General features: G+C 37.6%; 1 protein-coding gene across 1 annotated transcript in view; it reads right to left on the reverse strand.

The window, feature by feature from the left end:
• itgb2 (integrin, beta 2) overlaps nucleotides 1-1,297 on the reverse strand; it is a 39,192-nt gene extending 37,895 nt beyond the window's left edge. Inside the window, exon 1 of the mRNA XM_044217705.1 lies at nucleotides 1,186-1,297. The gene's annotated coding sequence lies outside the window, so the exon portion shown is untranslated. The remainder of the gene's footprint in view (nucleotides 1-1,185) is intronic.
• Nucleotides 1,298-6,616: the final 5,319 nt, after the last annotated feature.

The raw sequence follows: 6,616 nt of genomic DNA on the forward strand, positions 1-6,616 counted from the left end.
CACATATACATACTCAAAGAACAGGCCAGAGCAAAATTATTTTAATATATTGATCAACAGTTAATCAATTCAAGCCTGAATGCAGCTCTTCTTGTCTTGATCTCAAAATTCTACTGAAGTATTTGCTATTGAATGAAAACCTAACACAGCAGCGGATGGCCGCCTCCACCATTGAGTCTGGTTCTGTCCAAGGTTTCTGCCTCTTAAAATAAGTTTTTTCGTGCCACTGTCGCCAAATGCTTGCTCATGGTGGGATTTGTTGGGTCTCTGTAATTAATAATATAAGGAGTATGGTCTAGACCTGAATTGGCGCTATATAAATAACAAATTGAATTGAATTGCAGAGGAATACAGAATAAAGCGATGCCAGTTCTCTATTTGAATTTGGAAGTGGTGATGTGTTAGGTCTATTGTTCATGTAAATGGTGGAAGGTTTTCCACCATTTACATTACACATTGCAGTCTAGATATTCTTTATTGATGAAATTAATTCAAAGAATTAATAAAACTGCATCATATTTTGCTCAATTCATAAAAACAAGTGACTGAGTGTAAACAGACAATTTAGATATTAATTTTCTTGATCTGCCAACAGATATGAAAGCCTACACAAAGACCACTGTAGATTTTTCTGCCTGTCAGCGGCTCATTTGTATGGGTAATATGATATGATGTAGGAGACATGAGTTGCTCTTATCGATTAAATGGCAACATTTAATCGATTTAACGGAAGATGTGTAAAAATGTTTTTACAAATGAAATTCACATAATGTAATTAAAAAGTTCTGGATTCAGAAACCAAATTGAAAATACAATTTTTGGTACCTTTTCTTGAAAATGTGTCGACTAGTAGTTAAGTCAACTTCCTCATAGAAAACAAGACGCTTCTCTTCCTCATGTGGCTTAATATGAATTCCCCAACTGTCACAAACCAGTGGTGTGGCTATGTAGACATTTTTTTCACATTATAGTAGTCTGACTTTTGACTTTATGTGACACTCGAATACAAATATGGTTCTTCACAAAATGTTTGATGATGTAAAATACAGTTTATTTTATCCTTCATCAGACTTCATTTGAAACACAGCTTTTCATGTAAGACTATCAAAAATACAAAATGAGGGGTTATAAGATATTAAAAAATGGTTTCTTTACTAAAAGAAACTTTTAGAAAAGCAAACTTACCAGTAACAGGAAGATGCAGCTCTCGTCTGTGGTTGACTGTTGCGTTGAACACTATCTGGATGGAGAGACTCCACCCATATGACAGGAAGTGTGAAGCAACCAAAGAGAACAGCAAAGGTTGTGTCACAGAGTAGGCCACACATCATGATGTTAAAAATAAATTGCACATTACCCTGCCCAACTGGAGATATGAGACTTGTACCTGAATCACCCTTAAGTCGCTAAAAGTCAAAACTCCTAAAATCACAGAACAATAAAATATAAATAAGATATTGACATGCTGGAAAAGTCCACTTAAAAGCTTTCATAGTCTTCTTCAGCAAATGGAGCTGGCTCAGGTGTCATCATGTGACCTCAGTGGGGAACATCGGTTCATGTGATAATTTTCAAATGATGTTTGGCCATAGATAATTTGGTTAAAGCCACTATAATCAACAAGGGATCACAAAAGGTTGTTGCTCGTAGTGATGAATTATCACCCAACTCTGCAGTTCTCAGTTCTACAATGCTTTATTGCATTTTTCAGCTCATTCTTTTGGTTTTACCCACGCAACTGTTTTGGTTCAGTCTTACTGCTCTCATCAGTGTCAGAAGCAGCAGGCAGCAGGCAGCTGTTGTCTATGAAAAAGCTCTGATAAACCCACTGTACGCTACCTGCTCAGCAGCAAACAGCAGACAGACACACTTGGAGACTAGCTGCTGCCACAAACTCTTTTTCAAGGAACTAAAAAGTTCCTTCAGCCCATTGTTGTGTGTGTTTCCACTGCAGTCTAATGACCCGCGAAGATTAGGCAAATTATTATTTGCTGGTGGTTGCAGGAGTAAACACACTGGGGGATTAGGGGTTAGGTTAGGGGACTATAAACATGACATGGTTAGTCATGTATTGCACTGGCACAGGTCTTAATCATGGTGATAGTAGCGCTTTTTTGTTAGGGGAACAGTTCTCAAATCAATTTTAAGCCCCGATAAAAAAAAAAAATATTAAAATTAAAAAACATTTTTAAAGAAAATATTTCTAAATAAACTCAGAAAGAAAAAGTGTAAAAAAGGGTTAGAGTTGTTAGGTGAAGAAAAGGGTTAACTCCCCACAGGGAGTTATAATGCACTTTCTTTGTATTATAAGTTCATAAAATCAACAGTTTCTACTATGTGGTTTATAAAAGCGCTAAAAACTCAAAGAAGGAAGGAATTGAGGGAAATAACAAAATAATATAATAAAATAAAATAGTCTTGGAGTAAAATAACCAAGAAATGACCACATAGTCTAGCAGGCGAGGGGGCTCAGAGTTAATGCTCCTGTACCGGGGAGATTTGAGACACCACCACTGATTCATAGAAATGAAGTGCTCAGGCATGATTCAGAAGACCAGCGAGGCCAGAATAAACCCCATAATGTCCCTTCAATTTACCATGTCATTAAAAAGGTACTAATGTAAAGGGCATTGGGGAAAACAGACAAACAGAATTGCAGCAGGGCAGTAAGTGCTAAGGAATCAAAGGGAGATGCAAAACAATTATATTAATATTAATAAGAGCTTCAATAGAAAAACATACATATAATAAATCATAAGGTGCATAATAGAAAAAATACAGAAACACACAAAGAATCAAACAAAATAGCCCTGTTGCAGCAATGTCTGTCCAAGATCCTAGCCAATACTCAATTTAAAAGTTTAAAATTACAAGCCAATCCCTTGTTGAAAAATATGTTTTTTATTTGATTTTTTACATGTCTTCTAGGTAACTGAGATTTTACTGGGACCTGACAGGGTAAGGGGGGAGGAGGTTAGGGTTAGGGAAGGGAAGGGTGGAGGAAGGTTAGGGTCAGGGTTAGGGTTAGGGGTTAGGGTTAGGGTAGGGAACTGAACCACATTTTAAGCCCAGATAATAAAAATTTAAATAAAAACTGAAAAAAATATTTCTGATTAAACTAAAATAGAAAACATTTAAAAGGGGGGGGGGGGGGGGGGGGGTGTCAGAATGAAATACTGGTCAGAAATAAGATTACAAGAGGACAGGGCAGCAAAGAGAATGCCAGTGGCCAATTCCACATCCTCCCTGTAGGTACATATCCTATGGAACCTGATCAGTTGGGATTTAATCAGGCCCCGATAGGTGTGTCAGGTGTTTCTTTGAAGTAAACTTTTGTAGTTAACTTCTTAGAAGTCCCATCAAAGTCTGAAAAAAAGACTTGAGTATCCAGAAATTCCACCCTAAATAGATGAATATTATGCTTCAGCTTTATTTTTGGATGATGTTTATTCAATATATTAACAAAGTTTTCAAATTCAGACAACGAATGGGGCCAAAGACCAAAGATGTCATCTAAATACCTTAAATACAGCGAAGGCAATTTAGGGCATTTAAGAAACCCAGATGATTCCCAGTCTGCCAAATATATATCTGCATATGCAGGAGAATATTTTCTTCCCATTGCACAGCCTGAAATCTGCAGATAACATTTCCCATCAAATTCAAAGTCATTTCTGACCAACGTCAATTTCAAAAGTTCTAATATTATGTTATCAGGGCGCAACCCATCCGGGTGCTTTTGAAAAGCTCGTGCTACCGCTTGTAAACCTAAATTTGTATCAATATTTGTGTAAAGTGATTCCACATCTATTGTAAAGACCTAAGTATTTTTAGGAACTCGCATATTTTTTAATTTTTGAACAAAATCATACATGTCTTTTACATAACTGTCATGTCCATTGGACAAGGGGTTTAAGAAGTGATCTACATATTCCGTTACACGATAAGACTCAGAGCCACAGTCACTGACAATCGGACGGCCGCTAGGAACTCTGAAGGGATCTGGCCAGGATTCTGGTCGTTTATGGATCTTAGGGAGCAAATAAAACAACCTAGCACGGGGAGAGTTGTGACCAGACAAATATGTTTGTTGTTTAGTTGTGATATAACCCTCCTCGTGGAGACGCGCTACTATAGCTCTCACCATTAACTGAGTCTCAGGTTGAAGCGAGCAAGGTAAGGGGATGTAATATTTATCATCATTTAGTTGTCTATATGCCTCCCGTAAATAATTTGCTTTATCCTGAATACAGATTTGACCACCTTTGTCAACCTCTTTAATAATAATATCAGGATTAGCTGACAATCCTATGACAAACATATGTAGATCCCTTCTTAGTTCAAAGTGATTAGGCAATCTCGGAGTTGGAATAAAAGTCAAGCCCCTTTCTAAAACACTGTATTCCAAGCTACTAAGTGTAAAAGATGAACACAAGTTAATTACATTAGAAAGGTGGGGATTTACTGAAGAATAATTCTCCCCCTTCACATGTTTAACTGTGTCAGCCAATGATGTAAAATACTACTGGCCGTGTCTTTGGTCCAATTCATAGGGTCTTTTGAATCTACCTCAAACCCATTCCTCTCTATCCGTTTTAAATGGGAAAACTTCTCTCTGATTTTTGTGTTCAAATCTTTAATAAGAGTTTGTTGTTGTTGTGGTAATGAGTCTGAATAATGAATAAGCAGAATATAAATAGAAGCCATAGGAAATATGGCTCCTGCCGTTGTCATCAATTGCTGCATCTGTTTAAATGCTGTTGCTGTTGATTGTTCGCGCAGACAATTGTTAAGTCCCACTGGTAATACTTGTGGGTGAGTTCCAAGTTTGTTCAGCACTGCAGTTATGTGATAACAAGTGGCACCAAGAAAACTATCTACTTGCACATCTGGATCACTAAAGGCTGGAACTCTGGCCAAATTTGAATCACCCATTATAACAATGTGTTTGTCAACTTTGACTGTCCAATCCTGAATCTTCCTATTGGTGTGAGGATGGACAGTGGGTTCTGGACGTGTCGGGTGGACCGATACCTGTGCGAGGCCCACCAACGAATCCAGCAAAGGAGAAAGTTCAGACAAAGGGGAGCTCCTATCATTGTGATTTTCAGGAGCAACTCCAATCCTCATGAGATCTCCACTTTGAGTCAGATGTTGAATGGTCTTATTTGGAAGGCCCGGCACCGGATCAGACACCACCGTTTCCATTTCTACCACAGTCTGTGCACCTAAGAAAGAGTCAAGAGTAATGGTGTCATTTAGTTGAACTGCCACATTTGTGGCCCACCTGGTCTTCCATACACCAGTGCCTGTCAACTTCAGTCCAGCTTTAAAAGTTATATTGATAACATTTTTATGTAGACGAATTTAAAAAAAAAAAAAATCCATGGAGCTTTTAGAAAGGTGCAGAATGAAAGTATCACTTTTCCTAAAAAAAAATATTATGATTGTGAATGAATCATTTAAAAAATTTTGAGTTTATCTCTGTGTGAGATGTCTGACGTTTGGTTCCTGCTTCTAACAAGGCTTGTGAGCCAATAGTATAACGATGTTGGTATCACGTGGTATAGTTGCCAGTTAGTGTGGAAAAAACGAACACTGACGTTAGCACATATTAGCTATCTTAGCTTAATTGTCTGAACAACAATAACCCATAAAATTACAGTTCTGCATATTTAAACAAAATAAACAACTAATGTGTTGTCACTGGTTAGATTGTCAAGATTGTCCAGTTACCTATCGTTATAGTTCCCTCAAACAATGTAACGTTATAACGAAGAACAGGATCAGAGGGGATTTAGAAGTAAGCCAGGGTCTGACGTAACCGATGGCCCGGGCCAGTAAAAGTTTATGCAGGGCAAGATGATGGTCCTTCCAGGCCAATGACTGGTCAGCTTATGAAAAGATAGTTGCTCTTCTTTAAGAACAGAGTGCACGTAGGATCCCAATATATTACCAATGTGTCATGTTGAAGGTAAATTAAAGTTCAGAACTACTGTAAATCTACTCGTTATATTGTTTAGACCCAAAACTTGACAGTTATTGAAGGTCATCTATAACAGTCTAACGTTAGTGCTATTATGAGACAGTTTACTGAGGTACTCGTGGCTAGCTAGCCATGTAGCCAGCTGCATTGAGCCCAACAGCTACGGTACTCACATTAATATAAAAATCTGAAAATACTGGCATGATCGTACAGTTGTCTTTTCTCCCTGTAGCCATTGTTGCTGTGTGGCTCTCAGCTGTTTTTTTTTATAATCAGCTATGAGATTTGTTTTCAGCAAGAAACCACTATGACTAATGTTAGTCAACACTACGCTAACACTTATGCTAGCTAACGTCAACTTTTACTGTAGCTGTCTGTATAAGATTAAGCGCTGTAGGTTATAATAGCATCCCTACAATGTACTGTACTGTACTCTTTGATTGGATTAAAATGTAAATATTTACCTAATGTCTTATACTGTAAGGATGATTGAAATGTCATTTTACGGTAAGTGTTGCAATATAGGGCTCCTATAATTATTAAATGATGGGGGAAAAGGGTTACCTAAAGCTAAGCTAGCCATATCCTAAGATTACCATAGATCACGTTACATGAAACACCACTGCACAA

This window comes from Siniperca chuatsi, linkage group LG12 (assembly GCF_020085105.1).
Source record: "Siniperca chuatsi isolate FFG_IHB_CAS linkage group LG12, ASM2008510v1, whole genome shotgun sequence".
In the NCBI taxonomy this organism is placed as follows: domain Eukaryota; kingdom Metazoa; phylum Chordata; class Actinopteri; order Centrarchiformes; family Sinipercidae; genus Siniperca; species Siniperca chuatsi.